This window comes from Hippopotamus amphibius, chromosome 2, assembly GCF_030028045.1.
Source record: "Hippopotamus amphibius kiboko isolate mHipAmp2 chromosome 2, mHipAmp2.hap2, whole genome shotgun sequence".
NCBI classification, from domain to species: domain Eukaryota; kingdom Metazoa; phylum Chordata; class Mammalia; order Artiodactyla; family Hippopotamidae; genus Hippopotamus; species Hippopotamus amphibius.
Genome location: NC_080187.1, coordinates 188966306 through 188989893, shown reverse-complemented (window position 1 = coordinate 188989893; position 23588 = coordinate 188966306).

Sequence of the window (23588 nt, the reverse complement as noted above, 5' to 3'; positions counted from 1 at the left end):
TAGCACATTCGTTAAAACGATCATTCAACACTTAATAAATTAGGGAAGAAAAAGACCCTTCATAAAGATATAAAGATAGAGTTTTCCCTACAATAGTCTGTCATTAGCAACCTAATATCTGAGCTCTGTGGGTTTCACAATCAATTTTGTCACTTAGACAAAACGGTCAAATAGATTTTCTGTGTTTTTTAGGGAAACACCTGTTTCCCCATGCCCTTACCTTTACTGAATCTCATTTTTAACTTTTATCTAACCCTTGAATCAAGGAGAAGTAATAAACTATTTGTTAACAATAGCTCTTATAAAAAAAACTTTAAGGGTTAAAGGAGACATAAGACTGGAACCTTGGAAAAGTCTAATTTTCCATAATAAATAGGTGACTTGAGTCTTTTTTGACAAAATAGAACTAAACCCTTATATATTCCAGAACTTTAGATCTTTTCAACATTCTTCTGTTAATGTTTCAATTAGCACTTCATCCTGAGGGAGTGAGTATATAAACTGGCTTTGACTGTTTAAAATTGCTGTGCCGGGGTGACTGGCGTTCCTAATGAAATTTTCTTAACCTTTAAGGTGGCATCCACAGTTTGCCTCCTTCCTAGTACCCACCCATATCAGGAAAAAGCATCGCTGGTTTGGACTTTAAACACTAAGCTCCCCTTTTCCTCAGTAGCCACTGCTATTAATCCACATTAGCACGGCAGTGACCACTCTTGACTTCCATCTTATTCCACTGCTTACATACTACCAATAACTGAAAGAAATGCACTAAATGGAACGGTATTCTTCTTTACCCTCTAGTGCTAATACAGGATTTTCCTTATTTTCATCTCTAGTAACTTAGTGAGGTTTTGTTAGGGATGAGGAAAGAGTTTCACCCCGAGCTCATCTTCCCCAAGAGCCTCGGAAGGCTAGTTTGGGATGAATGTACAAGTCAGGTTCAGTTTGACATGTTCCTTTTCTTCTGTTTTGTATGTGCCTGCTGGGACCTTTTAAAGAGCTTTGAGCAAATTCAACCATTCATCCATATAAAAGTACAAAAAATCGGTTCTCCTCTTTACCACCCACAATGGTGCAGTTAGGGAAGAAGAGAATGCACTTAACCCCATCTACACTCATGGCCCCCACTCTGCAGGCATGCTTTCAAACATTACTGTACTGCCCTTACTCTGCAAGCACACAGCCTACTGGTGCAATCAATTTCTGGTACCATGATTGACCTATTTTTCTCTGCCATTCAGACTTCCTCTAAGCAAGCATACCTCTAACCCTTGGCATCTAAAGTCTCTAAAAAAAGAATCCAGATATTTGCAAGTGGTTAGGGTAAATGTAAAATGGGGATAGTTCTGCTTTAAGAATTGTTAAACAGGGGAGGTGGTGAAACATGGATGTCACTGCTATGACACCAGATGCATAGTGAGCACTGATGTCCTATTGGGATCTTTCAGGCTTTCATCTAGTGTCTTCCATGTCACACAGCATTCCAAGGTTCAGACTCTGCTCAGGCCCCCTCCCCATTTTTTTCAATGCCCCCATGTCCGTGGTGAAACATGGATGTTACTGCTATGACACCAGATGCATAGTGAGCACTGATGTCCCATTGGGATCTTTCAGGCTTTCATCTAGTGTCTTCCATGTCACATAGCATTGCAAGGTTCAGACTCTGCTCAGGTCCCCCCCCCACCCCCCATTTTTTTCAATGCCCCCATGTCCTACTCAATGGGATAAAGGGTTTCGTTTTTTAAGAGACAATAATAAGCAAGAAGGAGACATCATAGTGTTCACTGTGTTTCTTTCCCTGCTTTCTGAAAAACTCGATCTGCAGTAGGCTGCCTCTGAAATGGAGATTAGCAGGCAGAAGGTTTTTTAGAGAGTGCTCTTGGGACTCTCAACTGTGGAATGGAAGGGAAGCAAGTAGAATTGAGCAGAGGGACAAGTCAAGCTGCAGTGCTGTCTGGGTGGAATCACTGTAGGGAGCGCTAAAGATAAAATTATCCTTCAGGGCAGCTCCAATTATCCAAGGGGCCAGGCCTTTATACTTCTGGGACAATCATCTATTGCATGCAGTGCATCCAGGAAAGACGTATGACTTTGGACAAGGTTGTTCTCTGCTACGAGAAACCCCGGGAGGTGACTGGCAGCTGAGGGCTGCATGCTTGCAGCACTCTCAGCAGCTTGTGGACTCAGTCTTTCCTTCCTGAACAAGGATCTGAACAACATATCACAGCAGCCATCCCATTGCCTGATGTGTACCTGTAGAGAAGTTTATTTTCAAGTTTCCAAAGCTTTGAGCTTGTAGTCTGAGATAATTACATGATGTCCATATAAAATCTGGAATATTTGTGAATATTGATGACCAAAAGGAAATTCTCTCTTAATCTTGACTGGGCCTGTAGTCATTTTATAGTCATATGTACTCTTACGCAAAGAACATTCATTATTATCCATACCTGTCTATTCAAAAGGGAAGATAATTAAGGGAAACTTTAAAATAGTCATCTTCTGAGGACCTCGCCGGTCTTTAGACATGACTTCCTTAAGTCTACACGTAATTACAAGAGAGCTAGTAAAGAGAGACACTGCTTCCCAATGGATTGTCATGGTAATACAGCTGGATATTGCCTTTCTAACCAGCGTGGGGTAGTGAGAAGGAAAGATTAACATGGAAATACTTAGCTATTCTCAAGATTGCAGTGTAAAATGAGTAGTAGAGGCTATTTTTATTTAGTTTCAGAATAAAAAGAAATAACTGCAAATCATTTGAGGAAAGGCTTCGGAGGTGAGACTCTTGACAAGCCTGTGGGAGATGGACAGAATCCACTGGGAGACAGGTAAGGTAATACTATGAGCAAAGGCAAAGCTTCAAATGCTCAGAAGATACTGGGAAATAAATATATCTGCCTGGTTGTAACTACTTGTACAGTAGAAACAGGAAGACACTGGGACCAGATAGTTAACTCCTCTAACCCCAGGACAAAATGACACCAAAGGTTTAAGGAGGAGACTCACTTGATAAAAGCAGTGTCTTATGAAGGCAAATCAAACATACTGTGGGATGTTAGATGTGGCAATGAAACAGACTAATAAGAAGTTGTATAATGTCCTGGTATGGGACAGTGACCACATTAGCATCAGTGAGAATAAAAGGGGAAGATATAATGAACTATGAGGAAATACAATCTTCTTTATACTTGTGTAGTCCCTTAGGACCTGAACTAAAAGAATCTATGAATGGTATTCTTTAGTGTGACATAGACTGTATGATTCTAGCATAGTCCACATGATTAATCTTTTCAAATGCTATTAGCTTATTTGAGCTTCTTGGCATATTTCTACAGAGCTGTAGCTTGATATGCATGGTTTTCTACCATAGACTACCAGGTAGAAGTTTTCATTTATTCCCCATCACTCCCTGACAAAGGATTGGCAGAAGAGAAAGACCTGGGTGTCTACTTCTTGCATTTCTATAATTCCTTATTGTATGGGAAAATATTTTCTGAAAGTAAAAGGGTCAATTATGTTACACCTAATACAAATGTAGTAAAGATTATTAATATACATGGATTGAATGAACTACTGGATAGTTTAGTCCATACATATTTACAATAATGAAATTTCAAAGACTATTTCTTCAAGAAACTTCCTGAAGACTAAACAGAGTCTTCTGCAACCTCAGAACAATTAATCAATCTTTGGGAACACAAAATTGAATGTACTAGAATATTGGTCCCCTACCATTTCCATTCAGCTTGAATGCCACTTTAAAAGCCAAACCAAGAAAGGAGAGATAAGATAGTGGAGTAGGAGGGCACAGAATTCACCTCCTTCCATGAACACATCAAAAATAGATCTACACGTAAAGCAATTTTCACTGCAAACTAACTGGAGACTGGCATAAAGACTCTTGTATGACCAAGGCTGTGAGAAAGATACACACAAGACTGAGCAGAAAAGGAAGAGAAGCAATCAAGTCAGGATCTGTGCCCCTGGGAGAGGACTCAGAAGAGGAGGGAATTACAAGGGCTGCGAGATCCTCCCTGAGGAGTGAGCCATTCGAGCCACATAATGGGTGCCCCAGCTCTCTGCTTCAGTACTGAGAAGACAAGTCCCCTTGGCTGGTTGGAGGGCTCGTGGGACTAAAAGGAGAGCTTTGGAAGCCTGGACTCCACCCATGAGGAGCATGCATATGCTTGCTTACTCCTGAAGCAGAGAAGAGAGGGAAGGATGAAACTGTGTGGGACTTTAGCTGGTTTCTTGTGACCACCCCAGCCTGTGACAAGTGCCTGCTCTAGCCCTGCTTGCTTCACGACGCAGCTCCACACTGGGGTGAGGGCTGCTGCAACCAAGGGGAGAGCTCAGTTGTGAACGACGGAACTGGCCCAGACCAAGAAGAGCATCTGAACAGGACAGGAGCAGCCATTACTGGCACGAAGTGGTCCCAGGCTTTGAATGCAGCTGTGGCTGCCACAGCCCATGCCCAGAGCCATGCCTAGCACCCACACCCAGCCCCTCCTCTTCTGCAGCACAGCTCCACACTAAGTGCAAGGGCTGTAATGCCAAAGGGAGAGTTCAGTTGTGAGGGACAAAGGCAGCTCAGACCAGAGTCGTATCTGAGTGGGGAGGGGGCAACCATTACTTGTGCATACAGCAGCAGTGCATCAGAAGCCTGGGTGTGGGCTTGAGATGTTACAACCTACACCCAGACCCAAGGTAAGTACCCATATCAGCCCCTCTTGCTCCAGCACTGCTCTCCTCTGGGGCAGGGGAAACAGCTGGGGGAGGGCAGCACACACACTTATAGGGAACAGAGCCAACTAAGACTCAACCCTCTGGACTTCTACTCCAGCAACTTGGGCACCAACCACACCCCTAATAGGGTGGTTCTAGCAGATGAGTAGTGGAGAAGCCCCAGCTCATATCAGGCACTGGCCTTATCCCTTCCATCTCCATCCCTACCTCCTAACAAGATGATAGCTGCCAGCACACCCTGGAGAAAGACATGATTTGTGTTCATATTTGATCCAACTCTTCCTTAATAGCTACTGGGCACATGTAAACTGTATAGGGACACTCCCACACAAGGACACCCCTTCAAGACCGGGATAGGTAACTGTTTCACCTAATTTCATAGCAACAGAGAAAATGAAGCAAAATGAGAAGACAGAGGAATTTATTTCAAATGAAAGAACAAGAGAAAACTCCTGAAAAAAACAGCTAACAGAAATAAATAATTTACCAGATAGAGTTCAACGCATTAGTAATAAGAATGCTAATTGAATTAGGGAAAAGAATAGATGAACACAGTCAGAATTTTAATAAGAAACTAGATAATAATAAAAAAAAAAAAAAACTTGCAAGGGCTTCCTAAGTGGCACAGTGGTTGAGAATCCGCCTGCCAATGCAGGGGACACGGGTTCGATCCCTGCTCCAGGAAGATCCCACATGCCGCAGAGCAACTAAGCCCGTGTGCCACAACTATTGAGCCTGTACTTTAGAGCCCGTGAGTCACAACTATTGAGCCCACATGCTGCAACTACTGAAGCCCACGCACCTAGAGCCCAAGCTCCGCAACAAGAGGAGCCCGCGCACCGGAACGAAGAGTAGCCCCCACTCACTGCAACTAAAAAGAAAGCCTGCACACATCAAAAAAAGACCCAACACAGACAATAAAAAAAAAAAAAAAAAAAACACTAGTAGGAATGAACAGCTGTCTAGGTGATAGAGAAGAATGCATAAGTAATCTGGAAAATTAATAATAAAAATTATCCATTCATAACAGCATAGAGAAAAACAAATTTAAAAAAAGAAAACCATTTAAAGGACCTCTGGAACAATATCACATATACTAATACATTATAGGAGTCCCAGAAGGAGAAGAAGAAGGGGTTGAAAAGTATTTGAAGAAATTATGGCTGAAAACTTTCCTTACCTGAAGAAGGAAACAGATATCCAGGTTCAGGAAACACAGGTCCCAAACAATATGAAACCAAACAGACCCACACAAAGATATAATTAAAATGGCAAAATTAAGGATCAAGATATAATTTTAAAGTCAGCAAGAGAAAAACAGTCATATACAAGGGGACCCTCATAGGCTATCAGCTGGTTTTTCTGCAGAATCTTTGCAAGCCAGAAATGAGTGGCATCATATATTCAAAGTGCTAAAAGGAAAAAAACACCAACCTCAAATACTCTACCACACAAGTTTATCATTTAGAATAGAAGGAGAGAGAACTCACACAAGCAAAAACTAAAATAGTTCATCAGTAATAAACCTACCCTGAAAGAAATATTAGAGGCTCTTTAAGCAGAAAAGAAGAGGCTATAACAAGAAGTATCTATAAAAAAGGAAAAACCCCACTAGTAAAGGCAAATACACAGTACAATAAAGGCTGAGGATCAACCACTTAAATAAGGTAGTAAGATGTTTAAAAGACAAAAAAAAAAAAAAAAAAAACGTAAACTTTACAAAAAAATCAGTAAAGGGATAAACTAGAAGATATAAAATATGACATCAAAAACACAAGAAGTGGAGGAAGGGAGTAAAAAAATGTAAATCTTTTAGAATGTATTTTAACTTAAATGACTAGAAATTTGTAACAAGGAGATACAGATGTGGATCAATATATATAAACCCCATGGTAATCACAAATCAAACAACTCCAATAGATACACAAAAACTAGAGAGAAAGGAACCCAAGCATACCACTAAAGAAAATCATCATCCACAAGGGGAGAAACTAAATAAAAGAAGAAAAGGAGAGGGAAGAACTACAAAAACAAACAAAAACCAGAAAATAACAAAATGGCAATAAATACATTCCTATAAATAATTACTTTAAATGTCAGTGGACTAAGTGCTCCAATCAAAAGACATAGAGTAGTTAATTGAATTAAAAAACAAGAACTCTCCATATGTTGCTTACAAGGGACTCATTTCAGAGCTAAAGACACTCAGACAGAGTGAAGAGATGGCCAAAGATATTTCATGCAAACAGAAATGACCAGAAATAGGGTTAGCAGTACTCACATCAGACAAAATAGACTTTAAAAGAAAGTCTGTGACAATAGAAAAAAGAGGGGCATTATTTAATAATAAGTATATATAATACAAGAGGAGGATATAGCACTCATTAACATATATGGACCTAATATAGGAGCACCTAAATATATAAAGCAAATATTAACAGACACGAAGAAATTGACAATAATACAATAATAGTTGAGGACTTTAACATAACACATCAATAAGGAAAATCAATAATGAAACAGTGGTCTTAAATGACACATTAGACCAGCTGGACTTAATACATATATTATCTATAGGACTTCCATCCCCAAACAGCACAATACACATTCTTCTCAAGTGCACATGGAACATTTTCCAGGATAGATCACATGTTAGACCACACACACAAGAAAAAAAGTTTTGACAAATTAAGTGGATATAAACTATATCAAGCATTTTCCCAATCAGAATGGTATGACACTACAAATCAATTACAGGAGGCAAAAATGAAAAACAAAAAAACCAACCAAACAAAACAAAACAACACACAAACACGTGGAGATTAAACAACATGCTACTAAAAAACCAGTGGGTCAGTGAGGAAATCAAAGAGGCAACCAGAAAATACCTTGAGTCAAATGAAGATGGAAACACAACTTTTCAAAATCCATGGGATATGGCAAAAGCAGTCCTAAGAAGGAAGTTTATAGAGATACAGGCCCACCTCAAATGAAATGTACTCAATACAAGATAAAATAAAAAATAAAATAAAAGCCAAGCCAAAATTATAAGAAGGACTTTTAAATTATTACTGATTAGGAGAAACAGTTTCTTTATATATTCAGCTCTTGACTTAGCTCTACTCATGTGATATAAACAATGAAACACTACTTTCCAAGGCACAACAGTACTTTCCCATTCTCTCCCTCTGCCTTTATGTTATATCCTCAAATAAGCTGACAACTTTCAGGGCTTTAACTATCTCATCTCTAAGAATGAGGACAGCATCTATAGTAATTTGGACAAGTTTATAAATTATTTTTCACTAGACCAGGCATACTTTAAAGTAACAGGTTTTATAATAAGTTCACAAATCAGCATTGTCTTAGATTAAGTTTTCCTAAAGGCAGAGACGAAGAGGAGAGAAAACAGTAACTTTTCAGTAGAGAACCTGAAAAACACTATCTCAGCTAGGTAACCAAGGTCAACATCACAATGATAAGTCATGTTGATAGTATATACCCAATATAGTATGTGATGCAAATGGCATTTTACCTCTGTCATCTTCCTCCCCAAAACCCATAACCTCAGTTTAATCATGAGTTAAGCATTAGACTACTTTCAGGTAAGTGGCATTCTACAAAATATCTGACCAGTGTTCTGCAAAACTGTCAATGTCATCAAAAACAAGGAAATTCTGAGAAACTGTCATAGCCAAGAGAAACTTAAGGAAGCCTGATGGCTAAATGTAATATAGGATCCTGATAAGATTCTGATACAAAAAGAAAAAAGAAAGATATCAGGTAAAAACTAAGAAAAACTGAATAAAGAATGGACTTTAGCTGATAATAATATAGAGCATATTGGTTCATTAATTGTAACAAATGTACCATGCAAATTTAAGATATTAATAATAGGGGAAACTGTGTATAAGACATATGTGAACACTCTATAATATCTGCAATTTTTTGTAAGTGTGAACCTATTCTAAAAAGTAGTTTATTTAAAAACAAAGTAAAGGAATTGCTTCCTAAAAGCTCAAACTCTTGGTTTAGAGCTCTATTAAATATCCAAGGAAGAAAATTCCAAAGATGTGGATTTGTACATTACTTCAGATCCTTTCAAATCCTTTCATCCTCACCTCTTATTCCAGCCCCTGTACCAATTACACACAGACTTCTACCACTTTTACAAGTTTACTGCATCTTGTGGTGCCCCTCTCCTTTCTTGCCTTAGGCTTCTCTGATGTCACAGCATGAGACATCCAAGGGAATCCACCAAGAAAGCACACAGGAGGAAGTTTAAAGAAGCCAACCCAACAGACGCTCAGCACTGGCTGCAGGCATCCTTGCCAATACATTGACTTCTGAGTCATGGATAAGAGACCCTGTGTCCATAAATTCTCCCTCATTCAGCCTTTATTTGCCCCTTCTTTTATCTAACTTCCTCAAGATACTCTTTTACCTGAGCAATCCTGGTTCCTACATACACATTAGCTAGGTCCTACAGTTCTTTTGGCATGTGAACTGTTTCCTCTTGGCACAAGGATGGTACTTCTGTGCTCAGACAGTGCTGAGACCTGGCCTTGATTATTGGCCTGGAAGCCTGAGGTGGCAGTTGAAACGAACAAGCATCATTCTGTAAGGCAGAATGCCTCAAAAAGTCATCATCGCAAGGTCTTCAGGAAAAAGACGACTATTTTCTTCAGGCTAAGGGATGCTGCTGTCCTCTGGCAGGGATGAGGGAGCTACTTTGCCTTTGTGGTGGGTGCAAGGGAATCTTAGTTTGGATTTTCCCAGACATAGACCTGAGGCAAAGGCTTGTGTTTTTTGGGATCACTTCCCAGATAAACCAGCTACACCCAGCAAAGAGGTAGGGATAATGAGACAGAAGAAGGAAAACACAATGAAGATTACTGAGTGGGTTGCCACTGTGAGCAGCCAGGGCTCCACCCTGCTTTAGGGATCCTTATAGAATATCTAATTGTCTACAGAGGGAGCAGGAAAGCTGGAGAGTTTATCCACCACCTTCCATTCCTCACTGCATGAAGTTTATCCCAGGGGCACTTCACCCCAGCACTTCAGGGCTGCTCTGCACATGTGCTTAGCAAGCTCCTGAGGCACTAGAGAGAGTCCCCAGGCAGAGAAGCAGAAAGATGCAGGTACCGAAATGATAAGCTGTCAGTAAGCACAGAAACTATCCACCACTGCTCTAGGTGAATTCAGGGCTTGAGTTTATGGGGCAGGGTTTTCAGAGTGTCTGCCATTTCAAGGTTTTAGGCTTTTCAGGCTCATCCATCCCAAAGTCCCCATTTCAGGTCTCAGGATCCTAATCTTTAACTACCAGAGCCCAAGACAGGAAACTGCTATACTTATTATTTTTTTGAGAAAACAATCCTGGAGAGCAGGAGTGAGTGACAGGGGGAATGAAGCAGGAAGAGAGGAAGACCCAGTATAAACATATGACTGATTCTTCCAGCCCATGAGACTTTCCCCAAAAAGCCATATAAAATGTATCTAGAGACCTTCTACAGGTGGAGGGAGAAAGCAGAGCCAGTGGGTAAACATTTGACCAATGAGAATGGACAAAGTTTTTTCTCTCTGGGTATTAACTGTCTACACTTCCAGGATAAATATGTGAGAGCTCCAAGAGGAGTAGGAGAGTGGGAGGCAAGCGGTACGTGGCACAGGGGAGATGCTGTCACACTGCTCCTGGGTAAAGTTGGTCACAGTGCACACAGGGCTGGTTGCTGCAGTAGCAGCTGATAAAAGACAAATGAGGCTGAGAGGATGTGAGCAGTACAGGGAGACCTCTGACCAGGAGGCTAAATAGTATAGAACTAAAATATTGGCACTAACATGGAAGGTGAAAGGGGAGATGCATTAGAATTCTTTCCATCTTTATCTTCCTCCCAACCAATACAAAGTCTAAGCTCAATCTTCCTCTAAGTCAATATTGATGTTAACACATAAAGGTGAGCACTAAAATACCAGATATAGAATCAATAAGTTTCAAACCAAAAGAGGAAAAAAGGGGAATAGAGGATTCAATCAAACCAAGAATTCAAGTAAACAGTTACAGGAGAAAAAAAGGTAAAAAAATTTTTTTTAAACCAGGAGACAATGGCATCATCAAATGTAATGATTAAACATATCTTTAAAAGATAATCTTACTGGCTCTTTAAAAGATTTGTTATTAGTTGACTAGGGTCACAATTTGAAAATAAATTAGTGGAAGAGATACTCCTAGCAAATATTAAAGAAGCTCTGCTGACATCAAAATATTCATGTAAGATTGAGTAACCATGTATCAACATATGGTGTTTATCCCTAACAATGCATTTTTACTAATGGAAAGTGTACCATGAACTTATATGCATACAACATAATCTCAATATAAAGCAAGAACTGGTAGAAGCCTTTACCATGATTGCAAGTTTTCCAATTTCACCTTACATTTCTATTATAATACTCCCAAATTAATAAATTTAAAAAATTTATAAGTATAGAGAATATCTGAGCCATTAACAAACTCATTCCAATAAACATATCTAGAAAAACATACAGCTAAGAAAACTGAATAGTCATACAGTTTGATTTATATGATATATATATTATTTATTTTTATTCATATATGTATAGAAAAAAGACTTTTGCTTTCTAAACAATTAATATGCAGACCACGGATTCTGACTGCAATGCAATTAAATAAGAAGTCAATAAAATTTTCTACAACAAATTTAAAAGAGCTTTTACTATTTTGCTTACTTTGATGTTTAATGAACCCCCATGTACTCATCATGGAGCCTCATTTATGAACTCAGAGCCAATTTTGTCTCATCTATACCCCACTTACTTCCCTACTCACATATTATTTTGAAGCAAATCTAATAAATCAGCTCTTGGAAATGCACACTGAAATAGTTATGAATAAAATAAGCAGTCTAACCTACAGGGTGTTTAAAATCTCTATATCTTACAAGTTTACTTATGTAGTTCTTTTGATATTTGTGAAGAGCTTAGAAACAAAGAAATAAGAATGGCCAACAAATAAAAATCCCATTTTATTGATTTGAATGTAGAGTATGTGTGTTAGTGGAGAGAGGATGCAGTAGGTAGTGATAAATGGATAAAAGGCACTGAACATGAGCCATCGAAAAAGGCCTAAACATATGGTACCTGACATAGGTGGCATCACTGATCAGTGAAGAAGAACTACTCAATAAATGTCAGATCCTCACCTCCCAGCATAAAAACAATTTTTGAAATGGACAAAATTTTCTTTAAAAACAGTGGCCATGAGACTTGAATGTGAAAAGTAAAACAATGAAAACTGAAAGAAAATATAGAAGAATATTTTGAGGAACTCACAATAGAAGAGGATTTCTTAGACAAAGCAAATAAAGCTAATAAAGGAAATGTGCTTAAACTATTTGTTTTTATGTGTCAAATATAATTACATTAAAATGTAAAACTTACAAACCACAGATCAAGGGAACATAATTGCAACAAGAACAGCAAAGGATTATATTCAATGTAATTGAAAAACTCCTAGAAATTGATAAGAGACAATGAATAGAATAATGGGCAGAAAGAATGAGAAAAATTCACAAGAGGAAATCAAAATGGCCAATGGCCACAAAAGATCTTTAAACACACTAATTATCAAAGAAATTCAAAATAAATTTACCTTGAGATACAGACACTCATCAGATTGACAAAACCGAGAGTAAGAATTTTCAGGCTTTGTTACTAAACTGCTTACCAACTGTAAATTGGCACAGTTTCACAGGAAATGTTGTCAAATTGCTCCTCAAAAATTTGTTTCCGGATCATAGGTTATATGCACTTATGCTTTCTACGAACATCCTCTGCAGAATTCCATGTATACCAGACAGGAACAATGACATTTACATAGCAAAATTTATAATAGTGAAGAATAGGGATCAACCTGGATGTCAATTTTAAAACATGGATAAACTGGGCTATAATCAATAATGTTATGTTTCTCAGCAGATATATGTGTGTGTGTTCGTGTGTATATATACCTACATGTATGTGTGTATATATATGTATATACACACAAACATGCACAGAAATATACATATACTGTGTATATAAACATGGTTACTTCTTTAAAAATTAAGTGTGGGAAAGGAGGCAGGAGGAAGCAAGGTCTAGAAGATATATAGTATGAGAGAATTTATGTAGTTTTTTTTTTCTTTTTACAAAAAATCATATAGAGTGCTTAGTATGTATTTTAATAGGTTTGCTGTATAGATAACCATAAATATATGCTGCTTCTTCATAGGAAAAAAAAAAGGAGACCATCTGGAACTTAAGCTTCTGCAGAAAATTTTCTTTCATAAAATAAATTTTCATGTAGAAATACCAAAGTTTCCAACACCAAGCTACAAAGTCCTTATTTTATACCCCAGGAAGTGTTATAACCCTAGAACTGATTGTTATAAAAGAATCAATGTTGCCATAAACATTGAGAGCAAACTACTAGGTACAGGGCTCTGGATGTGAGAGTTTGAGAATGTAGAAGAAGGAAGGAATGGAAACCAACTTCTTTCCTCGCTTTAAGACCTCAGAGCTGAAAAAAGTATTACCGATGCAGCAATACTTCCTCCCAATTCCCATGGACAGACTGATAGCTCTTCTACTTCTTTTGGAGCACTTCAAAGGAGGTAACTTACAGCATTGTGAGCTTGATTTCTGTGCGGGGACAGGCTAGCATTATTGCACTTTCACCCTGAATGGGGAAGAAGATACGGTCTTGGAAAAAGTACCAGAACCAGGATGGAGTCAAGCCAGAACTAGACTTAGTTACTTTCACTAAACCCACTAACCTTATTGCCCCATTACATCTCATCTAGGAAGAAAATCTCTTCCTCCTCAACACTACCCTTTATTATGTAACCCCTGCCATTAGCTTTTGAAAAGAAAATACTGGCACAAAAAGTGTTGTTTGCTGACTGCAACCTGGGCAAGTCCTTCCTTAAAAGGTAGGGGAATAGTTTTCCATGTCTACCAACCACAATAGATAATGCAAACGCCCCCTAGCTGCCAGCTCCTTCAAATCTTCCTCAGTGCCAAAGAGTTGCCTTGCCCAAGGTCTTTCCCTTCCCCAGAGAGCCCATGCTTGGGGACTGAGTAAGAGGGAAGTCTAAAGGAGAACAGTGTGGAGGTTCCTTAAAAAACTAAAAATAGACCTACCATATGATCCAGCAATCCCACTTATGGGCATATATCTAGAGAAAAACATGGTTTGAAAGGGCATATATGCTAATGTTCATTGCAGCACCATTTACAATAGCAAGACATGGAAGCAACCTAAATGTCCATCAACAGATGAATGGATAAAGAGAAGATACGGTATGTATATACAATGGACTATTACTCAGCCATAAAGAAGAATAAATAATGCCATTTGCAGCAACATGGGTGGACCTAGAGATTATCATACTAAGTGAAGTAAGTCAGACAGAGAAAGACAAATATCATATATCATTTATATGCAGAATCTAAAAAAAAAAAATGATACAAATGGACTTGTTTACAAAACAGAAACAGACTTGCAGACTTAGAGGACAAACTTACGCTTACCAGGAGGGAAAGGGAAGGGGAAGGATAGATTGGGAGTTTGGGATTGACATGTACACACTGCTATATTTAAAAGAGATAACCAACAAGGACCTACTGTAGAGCACAAGAAACTCTGCTCAACATTCTGTAATAACCTTAAATGGGAAAAGAATTTGGAAAAGAATAGATACATGTATATGTATAACTGAATCAGATTACTGTACACCTGAAAATAACATAACATTGTTAATCAACTATGCTACAATATACAATTTAAAACAAAAGATAAAGGATAGCAATTCCATTCTGAGTAGTCACAACTCAGAGGTACAATACTAGCTCTCTGCTAGGTGAGTCAAAGGCTCTCTTTGGTCTACATTGCTTTTTTACTTCTGTCCAATCATTCCTTCTCCCTTTCTCTTTCATATAATATATTGATTTCTAATAAATACAATGTACCCCAAACTTATCTCAGTGTTTTCTTCCAGAGAACCAAACCTAAGAGAGCTGGTATCGGAAATGGTCTGAGAAAGTAGGTGATAAGATTGGAGCTTTGGAGCTGGCTGCCTGGCTGGCGATGAGGACCCCATCACTGGTAGTAGATGAAACAAAAAGAGAGTCTGCTGCAAGGTGGTAGTCTAGCTGTTAAAGCTGGCAGCATAGCCTAGCTGAGGATAGGCTTGGTTGAAGAGAGAAGAAAAGGGCTATAGCACAAAGGAGCTGCAAAGAACAGCGAGCATGTATGAGCAGGAATCAGGGGAGTACACATGGGACTGGATGATGAATGTGCTTCATAAAGGGGGCCAGAATACTCCCAAGTCAATCAACTCAACTCATCTCTGGGGTGTTAAAATTAGATAAGAAAGATATTGACTTGGGGATATTCTCCTGGGCTACACGATTTAACATCCTTGCAAGAATTCCAGGAAATGGTGTGAACTTGCTACTATGATGACTCCTAGAAATATAAAACAAGCAATGACCCATGCTGGAGAGGTTGAAATGCTAGAATTTCCATGGAAGATGGTGGAGGAATGGATTAAAAGGCTTAGGGAAGTAAGCATGCCAGAATGGTTATATTACATTCATTTAGAAGAACTGCCAGGTGATTATGTTCCACAGGACAGCCCATTGCAAACACCATTTACTAAGGACAGAAAGAATGTGCTATTGAGAAGGGCACCAGCCTAAGATGTTAAGTAGCAGCTTTACTCTATAGGTGAGGGATGACATTTGGAAAGTAATGGTATGTGGATAGAAGTCAAGCCAAAATGTCACAATTACTACCATAGTGAGTGCCAAGATTGGAGTGAGTGCAATAGTTAGGTCAAAGGGACCTAACCCACAGGAAGATATGAGATAGGTAATGGAACATGGCAACCTTAGGAGCAAAATAGGTGGACAGCCAACAAGGATACTATTCAACTTGTACCAACAAAGGAAATCAATGATGGATGACGAGGAGTCTGAGGGAAGGCACCCCATTAAATGGTCACAATCCACTGTGCCGTTTGTAGCCCTGAGCCAGTTTCCAACTTAGAACCAATTTATTGAGGAGGTGACCAGATCTCCAAATCCTGCAAAGCCAAAGCAGGTATCCATGGTAATGACTCCTTGCCCAAAGGGATTTTTGGCCTTTTACTCAGGGAAATTATGTACTAAGGAAAAAGAAATTGCCAGTATTTTGAGGATTGTTGAGGAAAGGGTGTGAATTGGTAATGAAACCTGGAAACTCAAAATATGATAATGACCCCCTATTGGCGCTGAGACATTTGAGGGCCAAATAATCAATGAAGTCCTGACTAGCATCCAGTTTACAATGGGTCAGCTTGATCTGCAGACTTTTATGCTGGTCATTTCCCCATTTCCAGAGAGTTATGATTGGAATTAGCATGTTTGACAAATGGTGCAACTCCCATATTGGGGTCATGGCCCTGTCCACTATGAAACTTAATCCCACAGGTTAAGTGGAAGCCTCTAAAACTGCCTCTGCCACTGACCAAAGCAGTAAATCAAAAAAGATATCACAATCGACTTAATTGATATTTATAGGACATTCCATCCAAAAGCTACAGAATACACTTTCTTCCCAAGCACACACAAGACATTTTCAGGATAGATCACATCTTGGGTCACAAATCAAGTCTCAATAAATTCAAGAATATTGAAATCAAGCATATTCTCTGACCAAAACTCCATAAGACCAGATATCAGTTACAGGAAAAAACTGTAAAAAAAATACAACCACATGGAGGCTAAACAATATGCTATTAAACCACCAAAAAAATCACTACAGAAAGAGGAAATCAAAAAATACGTAGAAACAAATGACAATGAAAACACAACAACCCAAAACCTATGGGATGCAGCAAAAGCAGTTCTAAGAGGGAAGTTTACAGCAATACAGTCCTACCTCAAGAAACAAGAAAAACATCGAATAAACAACCTAACCTTATACCTAAAACAATTAGAAAAAGAAGAACAAAAAAACCCCAAAGTGAGCAGAAGGAAAGAAATCATAAAGATCAGAGCAGAAATAAATGAAAAAGAAATGAAGGAAACAACAGCAAAGATCAATGAAATTAAAAGCTGGTTCTTTGAGAAGATAAACAAAATTGATAAACCATTAGCCAGACTCATCAGGAGAAAAAGGGAGAAGATGCAAATCAACAGAATTAGAAATGAAAAAGGAGAAGGAACAACCAACACTGCAGAAATACAAAAGATCATGAGAGACTACTACAAGCAACTATATGCCAATAAATTGGATAACCTGGAAGAAATGGATAAATTCTTAGAAAAGTACAATCTTCCAAGACTGAACCAGGAAGAAATAGAAAATATGAACAGACCAATCACAAGTATGGAAATTGAGACTATGATTAAAAATCTCCCAACAAACAAAAGCCCAGGGCCAGATGCATTCACAAGTGAATTCTATCAAACATTTAGAGAAGAGCTAACACCTATCCTTCTCAAACTCTTCCAAAATACAGCAGGAGGAACACTCCCAAACTCATTCTACGAGGCCACCAACACCCTGATATCAAAAATAAGCAAAAATGTCACAAAAAAAGAAAATTATAGGCCAATATCACTGATGAATATAGATGCAAAAATCCTCAACAAACTACTAGCTAACAGAATCCAACAGCACATTAAAAAGATCATACACCATGATCAAGTGGGGTTTACCCCTGGAATGCAAGGATTCTTCAATATATGCAAATCAATCAATGGGCTACATCACATCAACAAACTGAAGGATAAAAACCATATGATAATCTCAATAGATGCAGAAAAGGTTTTGACAAAATTCAACATCCATTTATGATAAAAGCTCTCCAGAAAGTGGGCATAGAAGGAAATTACCTCAACATAATAAAACCCATATGTGAGAAACCAACAGCCAACATCATTCTAAATGGTGAAAAACTGAAAGCATTCCCTCTAAGAACAGGAACAAGACAAGGGTGCCCATTCTCACCATTATTATTCAACATAGTTTTGGAAGTTTAACCACAGCAATCAGAGAAGAAAAAGAAATAAAAGGAATACAAATTGGAAAAGAAGAAGTAAAATCATCACTCTTTGCAGATGACCTGATATTATACATAGAAAACCCTAAAGACGCTACCAGAAAACTGCTAGCACTAATTGATGAGTTTAGTAAAGTAGCAGGATATAAAATTAATGCTCAGAAATCTCTTGCATTCCTATACACTAACAACGGAAGAGCAGAAAGAGAAATTAAGGAAACTCTCCCATTTACCACTGCAACAAAAAGAATAAAATACCTAGGAATAAACCTGCCTAAGGAGGCAAAAGACCTGTATGCAGAAACCTATAAGAAACTGATGAAAGAAATCAAAGATGATACAAAGAGATGGAGAGACATACCATGTTCTTGGATTGGAAGAATCAACATTGTGAAAATGACTATACTACCCAAAACAATTTACAGATTCAATGCAATCCTGATCAAATTACCAATGGCATTTTTCACAGAACTAGAGCATGAAATCTTAGGATTTGTATGGAAATGCAAAAGCCCCTGAATAGCCAAAGCAATCTTGAGAAGGAAAGATGGAGTTGGTGGAATTAGGCTTCCTGACTTCAAACTATACTACAAGGCCACAGTGATCAAGACAGTATGGTACTTGCACAAAAACAGAAATATAGATCAATGGAACAGAATAGAGAACCCAGAGGTAAACCCACACACATATAGGCACCTTATCTTTGACAAAGGAGGCAAGAATATACAATGGAAAAAAGACAGCCTCTTCAAGAAGTGGTGCTGGGAAAATTGGACAGCAACATGTAAAAGAATGAAATTAGAACACTTCCTAACACCATACACAAAAATAAACTCAAAATGGATGAAAGACCTACATGTAAGGCCAGACACTATAAAACTCCTAGAGGAAAACATAGGCAGAACACTCTATGACATCCATCAAAGCAAGATCCTTTTTGACCCACCTCCCAGAATAATGAAAATAAAATCAAGAATAAACAAATGGCACCTAATGAAACTTAAAAGCTTTTGCACAGTGAAAGAAACCATAAACAAGACAAGAAGACAACCCTTAGAATGAAAGAAAATACTTGCCAATGAAGCAACAGACAAAGGATTAATCTCCAAAATATACAAGCAGCTCATGCAGCTTAATAGCAAAACAGCAAATAACCCAATCCACAAATGGGTGGAAGACCTAAATAGACATTTCTCCAAAGAAGATGTATACAGATGGCCAACAAACACATGAAAAGATGCTCAACATCACTAATCATTAAAGAAATGCAAGTCAAAGCCACAATGAGGTATCACCTCACACCAATCAGAATGGCCATCATCAAAAAATCTAGGAACAGTAAAAGTTGGAGAGGATGTGTAGAAAAGGGAACTCTCCTGCACTGTTGGTGGGAATGTAAGTTGGCACAGCCACTATGGAAAACAGTTTGGAGGTTCCTTAAAAAACTAAAAATGGAACTACCATATGACCCAACAATCCCACTACTGGGCATATACCCAGAGAAAACCATAATCCAAAAAGAAACATGTACCATAATATTCATTGCAGCACTATTTACAATATCCAGGACATGAAACAACCTAAATGCCCATCAACAGTTGAATAGATAAAGAAGATGTGACACATATATATAATGGAATATTACTCAGCCATAAAAAGGAATGAAATGGAGGTATATGTAATGAGGTGGATAGACCTAGAGTCTGTCATACAGAGTGAAGTAAGCCAGAAAGAGAATAACAAATATTGTATGCTAACTGATATATACGGAATCTTAAAAAAAAAAAAAAAAAAAAAAGGTACTGAGGAACCCAGTGACAGGGCAAGAATAAGGATGCAGGTGCAGAGAATGGACTGGAGGACACGGGTTGGGGGGTCAGGGGGCAAAGGGGAAGCTGGGACGAAGTGAGAGAGTAGCATAGACATATATATACTACTAATTGTAAAATAGATAGCTAGTGGGAAGTTGCTGTATAACAAAGGGAGATCAACTTCATGATGGTGATTCCTTAGAGGGCCAGGACAGGGAGGGTGGGAGGTAGTCGCGGGAGGGAGGGGATTTGGGGATATATGTATAAATACAGCTGATTCACTTTGGTGTACCTCAAAAACTGGTACAAAAGTGTAAAGCAATTATATTCCAATAAAGAGTTTAAAAAAAATAAGATATCACATCTTGGAGAGGGGCATAGTGGATATTAGTACTACCTTTAAAGATTTCAAGTATACAATGATGGTGATTCCCATTTATCCAGTCTCGTCCCTACCAAAACCAGACAGAATTTGAGGTCACTATAGATTACCAAAACTGAACCAAGTAATAGTTCCAATCACAGCCATTTACTCTAACTCTCAATGACTCACTGGGAGCCCTTAATTTATGCTTCTTTTTTCTGCAACTCCTGGCAAAGTCACAGCATGGAAAGGTCCTGGGGCCCAAAAGACTAACACTTTCATAAAGGACATACCAAGTATCCCATCAAATTGTACGTTGGCTCATAGGCACTTGGGCTTCTTTGTATCCAGGGACTAGCGAGCAAGGAGTCACAATCTTGACAGAGAAAACTGTCCTTGATCATCAGGAGGGGGTAGGACTACTTTTACACAATGTGACCCTCTTGGGCATTTGGGATTCAGTTGCCCAACTGTGACTACGAATGGACAGATACTACAACCCTAGCCTGAGAAGTGTATGGTAACCAGGGGCTCAGACAATTCAGAGGAAAATCTCTGAATAATTTAATATTTCACAATAGCCATGTCAGACTTAAATCAATGCCTGTGATATTGATATGATTACTATGTATCTAGAACCTAGAACATAATATTGTATTGACTTCTTTTTGCTAAATTTTAGACTATTATTTTTATTTCCCATGAAGTTAGTGGTGAAAGTATAAGCATGAATTTATTCACTTGAAAATTTTTATGACTTTTCACATCACAGCACCTCAGTTAAACGTAGCCTATAGGGTTTTATTGTTCAGAAATATTGTCCCTCTTAAGTAGGAGGGACCACAAAAATGAGCTTGTATTCTAGCCTCTTTTGTCTCCCCTCTTTGAAGGTCACTATAGATACAATTGAAAACTCGGACTGTGACATCTGTATAAACACTGACCAGCTGTTTATCGTCTCTCTAGGGTCAGAAGATCGGGGAGGACAGAGAATGAGAGAGAAGAGCTTTTAGATACATATCATACATTCAGCTGAGGTCCCCTAGTGGCTGAGGAAATGTTAGTCAAGTTTTTCTGCAGCCCAATTTCTCCCAATTTTAATAGAAGTTTGGTGGGGATGCAGCTATCTCCACTCCATATTTCATTTCATGGATCATCTCACCCTTTGCTTTCGTTTCACTACCTACCCTTGCAGCACAAATCTTCTGCACACTCTTGGGGCATCCTCAAAGTTCCATCTCAGACCTACTGATTATTTACAGACTAGGGTCATCTCCCTCCATACCAAAAATACACAAATAGTGCTCTCTCTAGGGTTATTTTCCCAGGCCCTTTTTGTAGGTTTAATAGTTGTGGATAATATACACATTTACTGCCACTTCAAAGTTACCTCCTGACCAAACTTTTCTATCCTTGAAGATGGATTCTAAACTTCTTTTACTTGGTTTCTATCTAATTTCAATCATTCTGGGCTCAGCACATCCCATATGTTGACCAGAGCATTATAATACAGTAAATTTATCTTTGGTGTACTGGTTTCAACCTTAATAGCATTCTAGTTCAAACAAGAATTCAACTGAATCCATGGTTGATGTTGAATAGAGTTTGACCAGAGAACCCGAATGCACAATGCTGCAAAAATATTGATTACTGTGTCTTCAAATGGCAACATACTCAAACAATGAGCACTTCTTGTGCAAATGACATCTTCAAAACTTCACCAACTTCTGCTTAAGAGAAAACTTCAAGGGACAAAGTAAGAAACTTTCAAGATATTCATCCTTAAGGAGTATTTTCTGTATTTTGATCAAACCAAGCAAGGATATAGTCTAAAACATCAAAGACGCATATCCTTTGAATGCCGGCATGATTAAAGACTCAGTGTTACTGACTTCTGAACTTTGCCGTGACAGAAAGAGCCATAGAAGGGACATGTGGCAAGACAAATACCTATATTCTCAGATACCTCTGAGACTTCTGGCAAGTAGTAATCAACAGTAAGGACACCCTGACAGTGTTACCATGGCAACCGTGGGACCAGATAAGATGGAAATGGAAGAGATTCAACACTGATAAGAGGTCAGCTATGACTTCCACAACTCCTGCTTGATCAGTAAACCAGTAACCTCACATCTTTACCAAGTTTTCAGCTTACTGGTTAGTACAGGTGAATATTAGTTATGATCCTTCCAATCAGCCTTCAACCAGCTAAGAGCAATACTACAACAGTTCAAAGGTAGATGTTTTTGAGAATGAAGGAATAAAATTTCAACACAGTATCATTTCGTTCAAACAGGTTAAGATGCAAAGATACTGTAGATTCACTGAGAATTCACATTTTTCTTTTACTGTAAAGAACCAAGTTTTTAATGCTCTTTCCCCACCATTCAAAGCTGAATCCTTATTATTGCATCTGTGTGAGTGGTGAATAGCAGAAAAAAAGGGAACTCATTTATTATATTCATAATTTGTTAATGAGTCAGAATCATTTTGAGCATCAACAGATGCTCCTTCCTGAGCTGTAGGTATTTATCCAGTCAACATTCAAATGTTGTAAACTCTTAGTACCTATCACAGTTCATCTCAAAACTTCCCTACCCACCATAGCCCCTGGGGACTCATGCCTTCCCTAAACCATCAGTTAAACGCCAAGACAGAGTGCCTGGTACAGCTGATGCTCCTGGCATCTAGCCAACAAAGAACAGCAAATGTTTGAGTGAAATTTGGCACTTTATGATATTTTTCTACACACAGAATCATGTAATGTTAAACTTGAGTGGACCTGAGTTCATGTAACCTACTTACCCTCTTTGCATAAAAACGTAATTACACATAAAGTGAATGACTTCCCTTAGGTCAAAAGATCATTGCATGGCAAACATACTATAATAGATTCAGTCCTGAGACAGGTGGCAAATACTTTGTCATTTCTGAATCAGATCTTCTGAAATCCTCCAAGAAGAGTCCTCTGTATTACCTGATGATGATTTTTGTGATCCATCATTGTATCAACATGCTACAGGCCTGCAAAACAAATTTGCTTTGACTCTGTACCCTATTTGTGGCACAAAGACTACTCACCTGCTTCTTCCAGCCCAGGCTGTAATGCCAGATTCATGGTGCTTTTAAATTCTGTCTGCTAATCCCTTGCTACTCTGCTTTTCCAAATCAAATTCAGTCAGACTTATCTAGCTCTGTCTGAATGTGTCCCTTGATTGAGTGATGTTAGTTCAAGAAAAAACACTCAAATCAATTTAATGCAAATTCCCATTCACAGCCTGGTTGACCCATCAGGATACTGACAATAATAGATTGGAGTACTTAATTCCTAAGGCATGTGACTCATCGAAGGCTTAGTAATCAATTTCCATTGCAGCGACTGCATAATTCATCTTTGGCGCTCTTAAGCTCTGGAATACCAAGTGCTTGTTCATTTTTTTTTTAGGCCTTCACTACAAAATAGTGAAGCCCTTTCCATGTCTCTGCAATCATTTCCTTATCTTAATTTCCATACGCTGCCCTGGCAAGGTGTCCCACCTATGAAGTCTTTAGATC